At 36.7% G+C, this 16,769-nt stretch overlaps 2 long non-coding RNA genes across 2 annotated transcripts; one reads left to right on the forward strand and one right to left on the reverse strand.

Moving 5' to 3' along the window:
* The first annotated feature begins 44 nt into the window (after positions 1–44).
* On the forward strand, positions 45–7,269 carry LOC134474604 (uncharacterized). The gene is made up of 2 exons (XR_010045473.1): positions 45–1,808; positions 6,563–7,269. It is a non-coding gene; the product is annotated as an uncharacterized LOC134474604 (long non-coding RNA).
* LOC134474603 (uncharacterized) lies at positions 6,108–6,813 on the reverse strand. The gene is made up of 2 exons (XR_010045469.1): positions 6,652–6,813; positions 6,108–6,318 (listed from the first exon to the last, which is right to left on the reverse strand). It is a non-coding gene; the product is annotated as an uncharacterized LOC134474603 (long non-coding RNA).
* Positions 7,270–16,769: the final 9,500 nt, after the last annotated feature.

Consider the following 16,769-nt stretch of genomic DNA (forward strand, 5'->3'; position numbering starts at 1 on the left):
TGCGTTGTGTGTCCTCTCTCCCCTGAGGCGGAGGGGTTCAGTGTTCAGAGGAAGAGAGAGAAGAGAATCCCGGAGGCGTCGGCAAGGCGTCCGCCCAGGGACCGGAGGATAAAGAGTGGTCGACTTTGGAATTCACATTTTGAGTGGAGTGGCAGTGGACCTGGGCTGGTTTGCACTGCTAATTGAGGAATTAGGAGGTCGATCACTCTCAAAGAGTGAAGAAAAAAACAAATCGCTAAGATGCCAAATACCTGAAAGAGAAACTCAGCCGGAAGGAAAGAGCCCAAAAAGTGCTGTTCAGAGACAAGTGAGCCATCTGCAGGCAAAGCTGGAGCTGCAGGAGCGGATTAAAAACTTGCGTTACAAAAATATTAGAAAAAGGGGCGAGATTTGAGACCTGTGAGAAGAATCATGAGTGCAGTAGGGCAAAGAAATGTGTCAGACAGTGGCTTCTCTGGTCAGAGTGTTAGTCCGAACGACTGCTACTTAAAGCCGGGTTTCCTGAAAATCAGAAAGAAGTTAGGAGGCTGGGATCTCATATGACTCTTCTCATTGTGCCCTAGGATGAGAAAGTACATGGGCCGACTAAACGCGTGTCACTGCATTGCCAGTTTTATAGTTCACTTTTAATCGCAAATATTAGTAATTTCTAATCTTTTTCGCCCCTCAACGTGTCAGTCTCTTCACATTTCAACAACTGATTAGTTGAAAATAACTTTTCCCTTCGCTGTTTCTGGACTCCTTTACCATAAATGAAACTATAGCTACCATTTAATCTGTAATAGTTGTGTTTTTTTCTCTACGGATTATTTTCATATTGAATATTAACTCAAACATGATTAGATGCTTATCTCCACCAGGGTACTTATTAAAGATACTCGTTTCCTAAGGCTTATTTCTTAATGAGCAAGCCCATATTCTTCCCATAACATACATACATATATATATATATATATATGAAGATAGCAGGTGATAAAAGATAAACCCATATACAATACCAAAATGTTGAGGATCATTGAGTACAGTAAACAGTATAAAATTTACTTTAAGCAAAACATGAGCGGAACTTTAAATATTTATTATGGTTCTGGTTACCTGACAGCAATAAAAAACATGAATCCCAAAATCGTTTTTTTTTTTTTTTTTTAAATTTGTAGCTAAAGTTAACGTAAGGCAAAATGACCTAGACAGATCATTATCCAGACCTAATGCAAAAGTCATTATTGGATGAAAGTACTATTTCTGCCACTGTAAAAAAGAATATCTTCCTTGAGCTTTCTCGAATTAAAGTATGACTAACCATTAAATTCAGTGACACTACAGTATCTTAGCCATGTTACTCCTACATGAGCCATTGGTATAATCTATAGTTTGATTTCAAATTTAAACTCACTGTATAGCACTGGTAGTCTCAAATGCACAGCGTTCCTCCTGCCTCAAACTCCTAAGTGCTGGGATTATAGGTGTGCACTAGCTGCATATCATTGTAGTTTTTTACATTTCTCTGATTGCTAAAGATATTGAACATTTTTTAACCAATTCGTGATGGGCACAGTTGTAATCTCAGCTCTCCCAAAAGCTGAAGAGGAAGGTCAGGAGTTCAAGGACAGTGTGGGTTATGTATCAAATTTGAGGCCACCATGGGTCATTAAAAAAACAGAGATGAACTTTTTAAACATAATTATGGCCTGTGATTTGTACTTCTTCTTTTAAAACTGTCTGCCCATTTGTCTGTTTCATGACTGTTTTTTTTTTTCTTTCAGTTCTTTATGTATTCTGGATATTAATCTTCTGTCAGACAAGTACAAGTAAGTAGCAAAGATTTCTCTCCATTTCAGTTTACTTTTTTATTAGTATAATTTCTAAATTCTTGATCTGTCACCACACACACAGCCATGTGCTGGCATTTCCAAGGCTAGTGCAATTTTAACCAAACAGAATAGCAATATGCAAGAAAATAGCAAAACCGTGTTCCTATTGAACATTGTTTGCTCTGTTCTTATTATGCCTTGTTTTTAATTTGAAAGCATTCAAAAGTTTCTTTTTTGAAGTAGTTATAAAATTCTCAAGAATTAAATTGTTTTTAGTACCCTCATTTTAACCACTTATTAGGTGAACAAAAATATTTTTCAAGTTGTTTCTACTATATTATTAGTCATCAACTTTTTAAAAAATACTTTTAATCATCAACAGGTATATTCATAGCAATGGAATTACCAGAAAGTCTTTTCCTAATGATGCTTCTTGCTTGTCTAAAACAAAAGTACTCAGTGGAAAGGCTTGTAGGATACTCAGAGCACTCGCTTACCCAGTTTATTTCTTTGTGGCTTATTAAGATTTCATAAAGCAATAACCACTAAGAATAAAACAGAATTTTTAGATAATTTTAACAGGAAAGAATAATAAGGAAATAAATATAATTTAACATATTCCCAGTTTATTTTAATTCTTTATCACTATTACATTGCCTTAATTACTTTTCTTGTTTTCACAATACCTATCACTCACAAGTTAAAGGAGGAAAGGTTTATTTCAGCTACAACTCAGTCCGTTGTTGGCTAACTTCAAAGCAAAGCAGCATGGCAGAGGAGCATCACAGAAAAAAGCTCCGTCCTTGACAGAGCAGGTAGGAGGCAGTCAGCAACCCTTCCTTTCCCTTTCATTGTCTTCAGGCTAGGATCCAAAGTGGAATGTGCTACTAGGAGGTGGGCCCCAGTTGGAGGTGGGTCACTGGGGGTGTCTTTAGAGGGTATGTCTTTCTCTGGCTCTTGCTGTTCCCTCTGCTCCTGGTTGCTAGGAAGTGAGCAGCTTTCCTCCACCGTGCCTTTCCACCAACCATAGACTGAAACCTGTGAAACTGTAAGCTGAAATAAGCCTCTCCTCAAGTTGCAGGGACCAGGTTATTTTATCTCAGAAACAACAACAACAAAAAGACTGCTATAGAAAGGGAGAACTTAGACCTCACCATATCACAGTTTCCACCCTGAAGGCACACTTCAGTCAGCTCTATATAGGGTAAAAATAATTCTAATAGGAAACTCTAGCTTAAGGAATAAGAGGGCAAAGTTTGGAGACACATTTCCTGGAAAGTAAGAAAATTCAAAAAACAGGAAGGAGTCAGAAAAAACTGTGCCTGAATTTGTTGTTGACCCTTAAACTGTGCCTATTGGGACAAATTTTAAAGTCAATCTAAGTCTAAAGCAACTGACTTAATATTTGAATGGAGACCTAAAATATAGAGCTCAATCATGTCCATAATATGCTAAACCCAACCGAAGAAATAAGACAGGAAGAGTATTCTAGAATCCATTGCTTTTCCAAAATTAACAATACTCTGATGGTTAGGTGTATGTAGCAGACTGGCTGGGCCAAACAATGCTCAGGTAGCTGGTTCAGCATTATTTCTGGGTTGGTGTGAGAGGCTGTTTGTAGAAGAGATTTACATTTAATTGGCAGATTGAGTAAAGAGGGTCACGTTTACCAATGTGAGTATATATCTCCCAGTATATTGACGAGCAGAACAAGAATGCTGAAGAGCAAATTTGCTTTCTTTGCTTGAGTGAGGGCATCCATCTTCTCTTGTGTTGGGAGTGGTTGAAGCTGGAAATTGAGGACATGTGCAAGGTTGGAGCATGATCATTCCAAGAACAAAGAGCACCTGGGGCAAACCACGTGAAGAAGCTGCTTCAGCCCAGAGAAAACCTGGCCCCAAAACAATCTGAATAGTGGGTTGGTAGGATAACAGGATTTCATGGGACATTAAGTTGCTAAAAGGTTTAAATAAACACCCCTGCAGTGAAGAGCCAGTACCTTTCCTCCCATCAGGAAAGTAAGGGTTTCACCTGACCCCAGCTTTGTGTCTTCTTTTTCTCATGCTCTTGTGGTCCTTAACCCCAACAACCTCAGGAGCTGCATGGGTCGCGGCACTCTTGTCCTCAATATTCCTGATTTTTGTGTCTTTGGACTTGGATTGGAACTTCCACTATTGGCTTCCCTGGTTCCCAGGCTTTTTAATTGGCACTGAAACTACCCTACCAGCTTTCCTGAGCCTTCAGTAGACAGGTGGCAGGTCCTGGAACTTTGCAGCCTCCATAGTCATATGATCAAATCCCTAACAATGAATCTTTTTCTATATGGGTATATTTGTCTTTTTAGTTTTCTTTCTTTGAAGAACTAATATACATGTTAAGGATAAAATCTAGAATTAATAAATGAAGAAGTATGAAATTGATTTATTTATGAGAGAAAAGACAATCATCAGAGATCGACTAGTAGATACCCAGATGTTGGAAATATCAGAAAAAGAATTAAAACAGTTATTATAAACATATTCAAGAACATAAAAGAAAATACATCAGGAATAAAACAAAGGAAATGTAGCAGAGAACTAGAAACAACAAAAATGAATAGAAATTTAAGAAGTAAATTTATGGTATCTGAAATAAAAGTTTACCAGATAGACTTAACAGCAGAATAAAGATGACAAAAGGGATCAGCCAACTTGAAGATAAATCAATAGAAACTATATAACTTAAAGGATGCAGATAATATTGAAACAAAACTTCAGGGACCATATCAATACTCTAAGACAAGTATAATTAGGATCCCGGAAGAAGATGAGAGAGATAAGCAATGAGCAGAAGCAATAAAAGAAAAAATGATGAATATTTTTCAAATTTGATGAGACATGGATTTACATGTTCAAGAGTTCAAAGGACCCATGTGGTATAAATATAAAGAAAATGACATTTATGGTATTATAAGTTATTTGGCTAGATTTTATAAATCTCTACGGTAATCCCTTGAATTTTCTTGGAGTCATAGAAGCATTTTTGTTGTTCATCATGGGCCATTGGCTAACCATGCGGGAAAGACCATGTGATTACAGTCAATGACTCAGCTCACCTCAGTCTCTGGGGGTATTAGATGTCAATCATGTGGCTAATGATTATAACCTGTTCATGTAATGAACCTCCAGTAAAAACTCTGGGGACTGAGGCCTCAGGTAAGCTGGTGTGGGCAAGCACTCAGACTGCTTCAAAGTTCAGGGGCATCTGAGGACACTAAGGATGTGACCTCACTGTCTAGTGTAAGAGAACAGAGGGATACAATTATATAACCATGACTTAGCACAAGTAAACATGCATGTACGAGTTATAGCTATGTAAGAATGCAAATATAAGATAACCTGTACAAGACTTAGACAATAAAGATGCAGGAGGCTCTTGTACTTTTGTGTTGTGCTCTGCTCTATGCTGCTTGCTGTTGTTGCTGATGTCTTGTACACGTACATTCTTTAACCTGGGTATCTCATCTGTAAAAATCTCCCTTGGTCCCCTCCAAGTGAACCAACAGCTGTTTGTGTTTCTTCAGAGGAGCTCCAGTCTTCTCCTTGTTGGCAGCAGTCTCCTGGCTTCCAGGATAGACTGCCTTCCAGTGCATACTCTTGGGCTCCCTGATACAGACTCACACAGGATACCATACTGAGCTCCAGGCCTTCGACTGGATCCTCTGGATCCCAGTGCAAAGACAGACTTTTTGCACTGTTACACACTTGACTCCATGCACAGGCATTGTAAGCCAATCTTGTATATCCTTATATACTTACATGTCTTATAATCTGTTTCTCTAGTGAGCACTGACTGTTGCAGATTCATTTTCTGTGGCTGTGCACCCTAAGAAAGTGCAAAGACATTCTTTGGGAAAAAAAAAGAATGCTAGATAAAAATTCAGATCTTAAGAGTAAAAAAAAAGAGTATTGGATTTTTATTTTATATATATATTTTTCCATTTAGGGGATTGAACTCAGGGCCTCATATGTGCTAGCCAAGTGCTCTATCACTGAGCTACATCTCCAGCCTGTTTTTATTTTGAGACAGAGTCTCACTAATTTGCTCAGGCTGGGCTCGAGTTTGTGATCTTTTTGCCTCAACCGGTTATAGCAAAAAGGGTGGGAAGAAAAAACTGATAATTTCCAAGATTTCTATACTTTCCATGAATTAATTCAATAGTAACCCCTAAATAATCTGTGAAAAGTTAAGAATATATATTGGATCCTTATAGGAGCCAGGGAAAACTAATACAAAGGGAAAATGAGCATCCTAGAATACCCAATATTTATATGCCTTTAATGTTTCCATTTTCATGTTCAAAGTAAACTTTTATTTCTTCTTAAACAATAACAAAATATTTCTTGCTAATGAAACTTTCTTGTAGAAGTAAAAATTAATAATCTCTTAAAATTTATCTCCTGAACTTTTTTTTCATCTTGTCTCAGAGGCAGTATTTTGTATTTTGTTCATCTCCCATCCTGTGTTCCTGAAAAAAAAAAAAAAAAGTTTTCTTTGGCTTCAGTTAGTCACAAGCACTTGTTTTCTCTGCAGGGTACTTATTTATTTTTGCCTTATTTTCTGTTTTCTTCCCCCCAAGGTCATTGAATCATACTTTGATAAATATATTAGTATTAAAGTTTACTAGAGGCAAGTGAAATAGTAGATATTGTAAATTAATATGTTTCATTATAATGAGTCAAAGTCAATGAGTTGAAAAATTATTTTTGTAGGTATTTAGCAACAGTACTCCATCAACGCAACCCTGCTTCCTGTGGAGTGCTCTTCTGAGTTCTGTGTGGAGTCACAGCATCAGTATTACCTGGGGAAGGATGTGCTGCACAGGAGAAACAATACAGACACAAGCATGGTGAAACTGCATCTTCATGATGGCAAGGCAGGGTAAATGAGTAGGATCTGAGTCTTATCAAACCAGGAAAACTGTACAGGCAATAAAGGGTCCTGAAAGACTTGAGGGATATGGCTAAGTTGAAAAAGTTCCTAAGAGAAGAAAACAGCACAAAGTATAAAATAAGACATAGAAATCACCGCAGCATATTCATTGAGCACCCTTTGTACTGTATGCCGGTCACTAAAAGAACATGAAACAAGAATACTATTTTTTAAACTACTAGGGCAGATTACATGCTTTTATGGGAAAAAAGACAACATGCAGTCTAGTGATTCCAGACAGCAAGGAGTGCAGTGAAAAGGCACACCTCGTCAGAGTGCAGTGCTGAATTACCTGCGCAAAGGCGACTCTGGAGTCAGAACTGACAGTAACTAAAGGAAAGGAAGCTACTCTACAATGGAATCTGAAGTCTGGGGACAATGGAAAGATACAAGGGACAGGATGTCCTTGATAGTATGGTGATGAATATATTGCTGCTGGTAAAGATGATTTTAATAAAATAATAAATAACTTGGAAACTGCAAGTTACTATCACTAGTCAGGTGCCTTGTTTTGGATACGGTGATGGGTCAGATAGATGAGTTGAGTAGTACATTTGGTTTTATAAATAACCAAGTGTGAAACCTAAGGTGCAAAAATCTATCATGGTCATTAAAAATGTGTTGTTTGTTTTGCACTTTGCCACTGTCTGTCCTTTTTGTCAAGTGGAACATTATTTCAAGTCCAATTCCCCCAGCCCTCCCTAAAGTGACTGACACTCCAGCCATCCTCTGGATCTCAGCTGTATCTTGCCTATGATTCTGTAACTTTATACTTTCCTGGAGCTTTGTATAGGCTGATTGTCCTTTCTTTTCTTCATTGTTTAGGTTTTCAGCTTATAGATATGATGATTGATCTGGACTGTTAACTTGAGTAGAATGAGAAATGCCTAGGAAATTAGTGAAGCACACTTCTGGGTAGGTCTGTGGGAATTCCAGAGACAACAGGATTATGAAATCTCTGATTTCATCTGTGGATTACTTTAAAGTTTTTTTTACATCAGGTATTATTGTCCCAGCCAGGTAACTGGAACTCTAGCCTCTAAATTTGAGCATACTTCCTCATATTCATCTCAATTTTCTTTTGTCAGTGTGTACCTCATGGCAGCAACTGATTTTCTATCAAAACACAAGTCTCTCAATCCAGCAATATTTCTAAATTTTAGATATTCCAGAAGATCCAGAAGAATCAACTCATCCTGAATACAATTCATCCTGAATCAATTCATCTTCAGTAATCATCTTCCTTTCTCTCATATTTGTTGATATCACGCCAAAGAGCAAGTATGCTAAGAATGTTGGTTCTTGTTTCTTTCCTTCCATGTCTTATCAGTGTGATCAGTCATCAGTCTTGGTCTTTATTTTACAAATTTTATTGTTTTTCTAACAATAGAAATAACATATTTGACAGATATGTTAGAAGCTATAACCTTAAAAAAGACCAGATTTCATTCTCTCATATGCCCAAACCCAACCACTGTCCTGAATTTTATGTTGTATACTTAACTATTAAAGTTGTTTTATGTTTAAAATTTTCTTTATTGTTACATGAATGCAACACATCTTATTTATTTTTATGTCCTCTTCTCCTTCTTTCCCTTCTACTCTGTCATGGTTTATGTTGGTGGCCTCAAGTCTCATGCCTTTGCATTATGCATTTGTGATTGGTTCATTGTCTAGTGCTTGGATTGGGGGTATGAGTGCTACACCAGCCTCAGGGTGGAGCCAGGATGTAATGTAATGGTAGGAAGAAGGCGTGTCTTGCTCTTTTGCTGGTTTCAACTTGCTGTTTGCAGCCACCATGAACTGCAGCCTGCCATGCCACCCTGCCTTGAAGCCAACTGAGTATGGACTGAAACCTCCAAAAACTGTAAGAAATTACAGTTGGGAAATTCTTTCCCAACTTTGGGCATCAGCTATTTTGTCTCAGAGATGAGTAAAATATAACTAAGACACCCTCCATCTCTTGGTCCCCATCCCAATCTCCTCATTTCCTAATATCTATTTTTTAAATTTTGCTCTTAGTTTATACTTTGGGCTTCTTGTATAAAATTTCTTCATCCCAACTAGATATTTTTGAAGACTCTATACTCCAATCTCGGTTGTCTTTATAAAGATGGTATTGTCATTTGCTTTTTCATCTATAATACATACAGCTGTCCTCTATTCGCTTTCACTATTGAATAACATCTCATTTTGCTAAGTACAGCTAATTTATTGATGTTTTATTAATGACTGTTGCAGTTAGGGTTTACAAGGGAAAAGATTTAACCCAGGGCACATAATCTATAGGATTATTTTATAATGTTCTTCCAAAGAGCCAAATACAAAGGTGTGCAAGAGATCTGTCCATACACTAGAGACCCAAAGAACCCAACCGAGGCTCTGGATCCCATGGCAATGTCCTGCAAGAATCCAACTGGAGACCTGGAGCCCATGATAATGTCTCATGCAAGTCTGTATCAAGGATCTACACTGGGAAGGCCCAAAGGTCAATGGTGGAAGCTAGAAAGTCTGCATTAACGGGATAAAGGATCTGTGCCAATAGGCTGAGAAATCTGCACTGGAGCCAAGAAGTGATGGTTAAAGGACCAGAGCTCCCTGCAAGAGAACCATTCTCAGCAACAATGAGGACCTGAGCTCCACCGATGAGAACAGCTGAGTGCATATCAGAAGAGCCAGTGCGACAAGCTTCACCAGGAGAATCAACAGCATCACCTCTTCCCCTTCAGTTCTGTTTTTAGCCTGCAGGCAATAATCCTCAGATGGGCCTTCTACACTCAGCACTGTGCTGATTCATTTCAGCTGGATGTTACAAGTTGCCCATTAGTTAATCCCTCACAGTTCATTATTTATGTTTCCTTACCTGTGAAATGCGTCTTCACTTTTTTGCTCAGATTTCACTAGGGCATTTATCTTTTCTTCATGGATTCTTGGAGGTTCTTATATCTCAGCTTGAAATTCTAATCCACTTGTTATTCTAAGTGTTGAGAATATCTTCTTCCAGAATATAATTATCTTTCTTTATGACATCTTTTTTTTTCTTTTTGGTACCGGGGATTGAACTCATGATCTTGCACTTGCCAGGTAGGTGCTTAAGCCATTGATCTAAATCCTCAGCCTCTTCTTTATGATATCTTGTAGTTAACAGAACCTTAGTGTAGCCAAATGTATTATTATTCTTTTTTATGGTTGGCAGTTTGTGTTTTTTGGAAGACTTTTTTCCTAACTTTCAAATTAGAAGAATATTCTGATGTTCTTAATATACCAGAGGGTGATTTTTGTGATAGTATGGAGTATGAGTCTGTATTGGTCAGCTTTTCATCTTTGTGACAAAGTTCCCAAGAATAACAGTTTAAAGGAGGAAAGATTTCTATTGGCTCACAGTTTCAGAGATTTCAGTTAATGGCTGCTGGCTCCATTGCTTTTAGGCAAGTGGCTAGACAAAAAACTCATGGCAGAAGGATGTGATGTATGAAAGCTACTTGCCTCATGGTAGCCAGGAAAGCAGAAAGAGATAGGCAGGGAAGGATAAGATATACACTGCCAGGCTGTGTCTCTACTGACTACTTCCTCCACAGCCCTCACCTCCTAAAAGCCCATTTGGCTATAAACTGATCAATCGATGTAGTGTTTGTTGGCTTTAATCTACTCCATTGTTTAATTTCTTTGTTCCTAAGGTTACAACACCCTTCCCTGTGTCTTTCTCTCATTAATGTTCTTTTTAAGGATAATTTTAGCTATTTTGTGATTTGCTTTAGCAAATAATTTTTAAAGTTATGTTTTTACTAACTTGTTATCTTGGTTGAAAATGCATGTATTACTTTGGGAAAATGATATATGTAGAGACTGTCTATTAATAAATCAGAACATTAGAATATGTAGAATGTATATCATAATATGATATCAGTATAAACCACATATTCTTTTTATTAGATTGTCTCTAATGTCCTTCAGTTAAAAAAATTAAAAACAGGGGCTGGGGATTTAGCTCAGTGGCATAAGCACCTGCCTTGCAAGTAGGCAGTTGTGAGTTCGATCCCTGGTACCAATAAAAAGGAAAAAGGCAAAAAAAAAAAAAAAAAAAAAAACAATTAAAAACATCGAACGGCCTCCCTGCTCCCAGCCATGCTTGGTGGACTCTGGAGTTCTAAGTAAGCAGGCACCATCAGTTCCAGAGGCTGGACGGCCAGGGGTGAGTGTCCCCCGCACCTTCCCCTGAGCCCAGCTAGTTCCTTGCTCAGCCCTGGACAGGGAACTTTGTGGCTTGCTGTTGCACTAGACCAGCTGTCTTGAGCCTGCCTGTCCCACCCCCAGTGACCCTCTCTCAATCCGGGTAGCTGGGCAGCCAGAGTCCCAGGAGCTGAGGGCATAGAAGAAGATTTCCAACAGACCTGGGAGAAGCCTTGGAATAACACTTAAAACACAGAAATATAGGAAAATGACAAAATGAAAGACCAAATTACAATCTCAAACCTCGAGCCCATCCCAAGAAACCTTAGGAACTATATACATAGAAGAAAATATATGCCATACACCTGGTATATTGGACATAATAGCAACTAAAATAAAGAGGCAACTTCAGGAAGCTTTAAAGGAATTCAGACTAGAAATAATCTCCCAGGTAAAAGAAGAAATGAGAAAAGAAATGAAGGAGATGCTGAACATAACTAAAGAATACACAGTTAAAAAATTGGAGGAACTAAACAAAAAGATAGAATCCCTGGATGAGCAATATAAGAAACAAACAGAATACATAAAGCAGATGCAAAGAGATATACAGGAAATCAAAAATTCCACTGAAAGTTGTCAAAACCATCTCAACAAAAGTGAAGATAGAATTCCAGACTTCAAAGACAAGATTGCAGAGAGTGAACAGGAAAGGCAAGATCTTTTAAAAATAGCAAGGAATCAGGAAATAACAAGTCAATAGCTGTAAGATGATGCAAAGAAAAACAACATAAGCTTGATAGGGATAAATGAAAGAGAAAGAGACAACATAAAGGATGTCAAGAGGATATTTAGATAAGTAGTAGCTGAAAATTTTCCAAACATGAGATTGGAAACTGACATCAGGATCAGTGAAGCACATAGAACTCTAAATAGTCATAATCAAAATAAAACTACAGCCAGACATATAATAATCACCATCCCAGAAATGCAACATACCAACAGAATATTAAAAGCTATCAGAGAGAAAAAACAGATCACTTATAAAGGAAAACCTATCAGAATCACAGCAGACTTTTCTCAGCACAAACAGTAAAGTCAAGAAGAGCATGGAGTGAAGTATTTCAGATCCTAAAGGAAAATGATTTCCAACCTAGACTGATGTACCCTGCAAAATGGTCCTTCAAAATCCATGAAGAAATAAGATACTTCCATGACAAAGAAAAGCTGAAGAACTTGATGATCACCAAGCCAACCCTGCAAAGAATATTGAAAGACAGTTTAGATACACTTAGGAAAAAAACCACTAAGCAAAGCAGAAAACTAAACAGAAAGAAAGATAAAGATGCAACAGCAGAAAGATAACATGTCAACAATAAACCAACATATAACAGCTATAACCATTAATGTAAGTGGTCTCAATGCACCAATTAAAAGAAATAGACTGGCAGAATGGATCAAGAAAAAAAATCCAACCATATGCTGTCTACAAGAAACCCATATAACCCAAAAGGATACTCACAGACTGAAAGTCAAAGGATGGAAAACAATACTTCATGCAACAGGAATCCAAAAAAAAAAAAAAAAAAAAGTGGTGGTAGCTACTCTGTTTGCAGACAATGTGAACTTTAAACCAAGAAGAGATAAAGAAGGTCACTACATACTGGTTAGGGAAAAACTTCAAGAGGAAGAGATAACTATATTAAAAATATATGCACCAAATTCCAGAGCACCCAGTTATATAAAACAAGTATTAACTGAAATGAAAAACCAAATTATCAGTAACACAATTATAACAGGAGACCTTAACACACCATTGACACCAAGGGACAGATCAACCAGACAGAAAATCAGCAAAGAAATAACAGAACTGAATCACACCTGTGAACAAATGGACTTGATAGACATATACAGAGTGTTCCATCCAACATCAGAATACACATTCTTCTCAGCAGTACATGGATCATTCTCAAAAACAGATCATATATTAGCTCACAGAACATATTTAAATAAATGCAAAAGAGTTAAAATTATCCCTTGCATGTTATCAGATCATAGTGCTATGAAATTAGAAATTAATGATAAAAGATACTGCAAAAATCCCACAAACACATGGAAACTGAAAACACACTCTTGAGTAATCAGTGGGTCACAGTGGAAATTAAAGAAGAAATTAAACATTACCTACAAGAAAATGAAAATACAAATACAACTTACCAGAATCTGTGGGATGCAATGAAAGCTGTCTTCAGAGGAAAATTTATTGCACTGAATTCCCACATCAGGAAAGCAGAACGAATACAAATAAATAACCTGATGTTACACCTCAAACATCTAGAAAAAGTTCAAGTCAAGCCCAAAGCCAAAAGAAGAGAGGAAATTATAAAAATCAGAGCAGAAATCAATGCAATAGAGACTAAGAAAACAATCCAAAGAAAGAATCAATGAACCAAAGAGTTGGTGCTTTGAAAGAATAGATAAAATTGCTAAGCCCCTAGTCAACCTTATTTTAAAAAGGGGGAAAAAAGCTCAAATTCATGCAATAAGGAATGAAAAAGGAGAAATCACTAGAGACTCTATAGAAATACAGATCATCAACACCTATTTCGAAAACCTCTACTCTCAAAGGTTTGATAACACAGAAGAAATAGACAGATTCCTAGAAACATATGAAGTACAAAAGCTAGGTCAAGAGGATGTAAAACTGCTAAATAACCCAATTTCTATTAAAGAAATTGAAAATATAATTAAGTCCTTACCTACAAAGAAGAGCCCAGGCCTAGACAGATTCACTGCAGAATTCTATAAGAAGTACAAAGAAGACTTAATGCCGACACTCCTCAAACTCTTCAATGAAATTGAAAGGGAAGCAATCTTTCCTAAGTCACTCCTGGAAGCAAATATTACTCTAGTACCAAAATCTGAGAAAGACCCAACTAAAAAAGAGAACTAAAGACCAATCTTCCTAATGAACACAGATGCAAAAATCCTCAATAAAATATTGGCAAATAGGATACAGCAAATCATCAAGAAGATTATACACCATGGCCAAGTGGGAATTCATCCCAGGCATGCAGGGATGTTTCAACATACGTAAATCAATAGATGTAATCCACCATATCAATAAAGCCAAAAGTAAGAATCACATGATCATTTCTATAGATGCAGAAAAAGCTTTTGATAAAGTCCAACATTCATTTATGATAAGAACCTAACAGAAAATTGGAATAGATGGTTTTTACCTCAATATAATAAAGGCCATCTATGACAAACTAACAGCCAGTGTCACACTAAATGGCCAAAAATTAAAGGCCTTTACTTTAAAATCAGGCACAAGACAAGTATGTCACTTATCACCACTCCTATTTAACATAGTCCTGGAAATACTAGCCAGAGCAATTAGACAATGGAGAGAGAAATAAAAGGGGTAAAGATAGGAAAATAAGAAGTTAAATTATTATTTGCAGATGACCTGATACTCTACACAGAAGACCCCCAAAACTCCATTGAACAACTCTTTGATATGGTAAATAAATTCAGCAATGTAGCTGGATACAAAATCAATGCTCAAAAATCAATAGCATTCCTATACACTAGCAACAAAATCACTGACAGAGATATAAGAGAAGCCACACTCTTCACACTAGCAACCAAAAAAATGAAATATTTAGGAATTACTTTCATGAAAGAAGTGAAAGACCTATACAGGGAAAAATATAATACACTGAAAAAAGAAATTGAAGAGGATCTCAAAAAATGGAAAGACATCCCTTGCACATAGATAGGAAAAATAAATATTATGAAAATGGCCATTCTCCCAAAACTATTATACAGATTCAATGCAATTTCGATAAAAATACCATCAACATACCTCATAGAACTCGAGAAATCACTCCTAAAATTCATCTGGAGCGAGAAGAGACCTAGAATAGCAAAGACAGTTCTAAGCAGCAAAGGCAAGGCAGGAGGCATCACAATCCCTGACTTGAAGTTATACTACAAAGCAACTGTAGTAAAATCAACATGGTACTGGAATCAAAACAGAGCTGAAGATCAACGGAATAGATTAGAAGATACAACCACAACTTACAAACACACTCAACCACCTATCTTTGATAAAGGGGCCAAACATGTTCACTGGAAGAATGACAGTCTCTTTAATAAATGGTGTTGTAAAAACTGGCTCTCCATATGCCGAAAACTAAAACTAGACCCATGCCTATCACCATGAACCAAATTAAAATCTAAATGGATCAAAGACCTGAATATTAAAACAGAAACACTAAATCTATTGGAGGAAAAAAATGGGTAAAAACCTTGAAGACATATGGGTAGGTAGAGAATTCATAAGCAGGAATCAAACTGTACAGGAAATACTTCCTGGAATCAATAACTGGGATCACATCTTATTAAAAAGTTTCTGCATGTCAAAAGAAATCTCCAGCATAGTGAAAAGAAAACCCACAAACTGGGAAAAAATCTTAGTGAACTGCCCCTCAGACAAAGTACTTCTGCCTAAAACATATAAAGAATTTTAAAAAATCAGACCCCTGACATTCAAAGATCCAACCCAAAAATGGGCATCTGAGATGAATACACAATTCTCAGATGAAGAAATATAAACAGCAAATAAATACATGAAAAAATGTTCATCATCAATAGTCATTAGAGAAATGCAAATTAAAACCACACTGAGATTCCATCTCACTCTTGAAAGAATGGCCAGGATCAAGAAAACCACGACCAACAAATGCTGGAGAGGCTGTGGGAAAAATGGAACTCTCCTGCACTGTTGGTGGGAGTGTAGACTGGTGCAGCGATTGTGGAGGTCAGTCTGGAGATTTCTCAAAAAGCTGGGATGGGAAGTCCCATTTGTTCCAGATATTCTACTTCTAGGCATATTCCCAGAAGAACTGAAAGCATCATCCTCAATGATATATGTGCACTCATGTTTATAGCAGCACAATTTGTAATATCCAGATTTGGAAACAACCTTGTGTCCATCAACTGAGGAATGGATAAAAAAGTTGTGTTTTTATATATTGGAGTACTATTCAGCTATAAAGGATCACATTGAGATATTTATAAATAAATGGACACAGCTTGAGACTATACTCATAAGTGAAATAAATTAAGCTCACATGTATGAATACCAAATGGTTTCCCTAGCATAAGAAATGATATGAATACATAAAAGTACGTGGTAATCATGATTCCCTATTATATTGCTTTGAAGCCTTATAATGTTTTCCCTCATTAATTGGAATGGTTTTATTCTGGGTTGTTTGAGTTTATTGTCTGTGATGGTATGAACAGTTATTTTGAAGAAAACAAGACATCATAATAGCTAGTCAGCACTAGCTATTTAATATCATCTTCAAGTCCCATCAAACTGTTGTTGTTCTCTCTCTGTTGGTTTTATCATGTTGCATCTTATTGGATTTTATTATATGTGATAGTATAAACAAAAATTTTTATAGGCAAAGAGATAATACAGAAACCATTGTTCATTTTCTGTTAGCTGGTTCTAAATACCCTGTAATACTTTCATCCTGTTGAATCATTTCACAGTTTCTTTATATGTTTGATGCTATAGTATGTGAAGTCATACTCAAATATTTCAAGGAAAGAGACACTATGGCAACTACTATTATGTTTGGTTATCTTGTGGTGAAACACTATGTTGCTTAAATTGTTCTGTTCTGCCCTGTGTTATGTTGTTATGTCCTCTTTTATCTCAATCTCCCCTTTTAAAAAATTTATTTATTTTTTTATGTAAAGGAAAAACAAATTAAAAAATTAGCAGGATATATTATAGCA

This window comes from Cavia porcellus, unplaced genomic scaffold (assembly GCF_034190915.1).
Source record: "Cavia porcellus strain 051 isolate PalLab524CR breed Dunkin Hartley unplaced genomic scaffold, mCavPor4.1 scaffold_2, whole genome shotgun sequence".
NCBI classification, from domain to species: domain Eukaryota; kingdom Metazoa; phylum Chordata; class Mammalia; order Rodentia; family Caviidae; genus Cavia; species Cavia porcellus.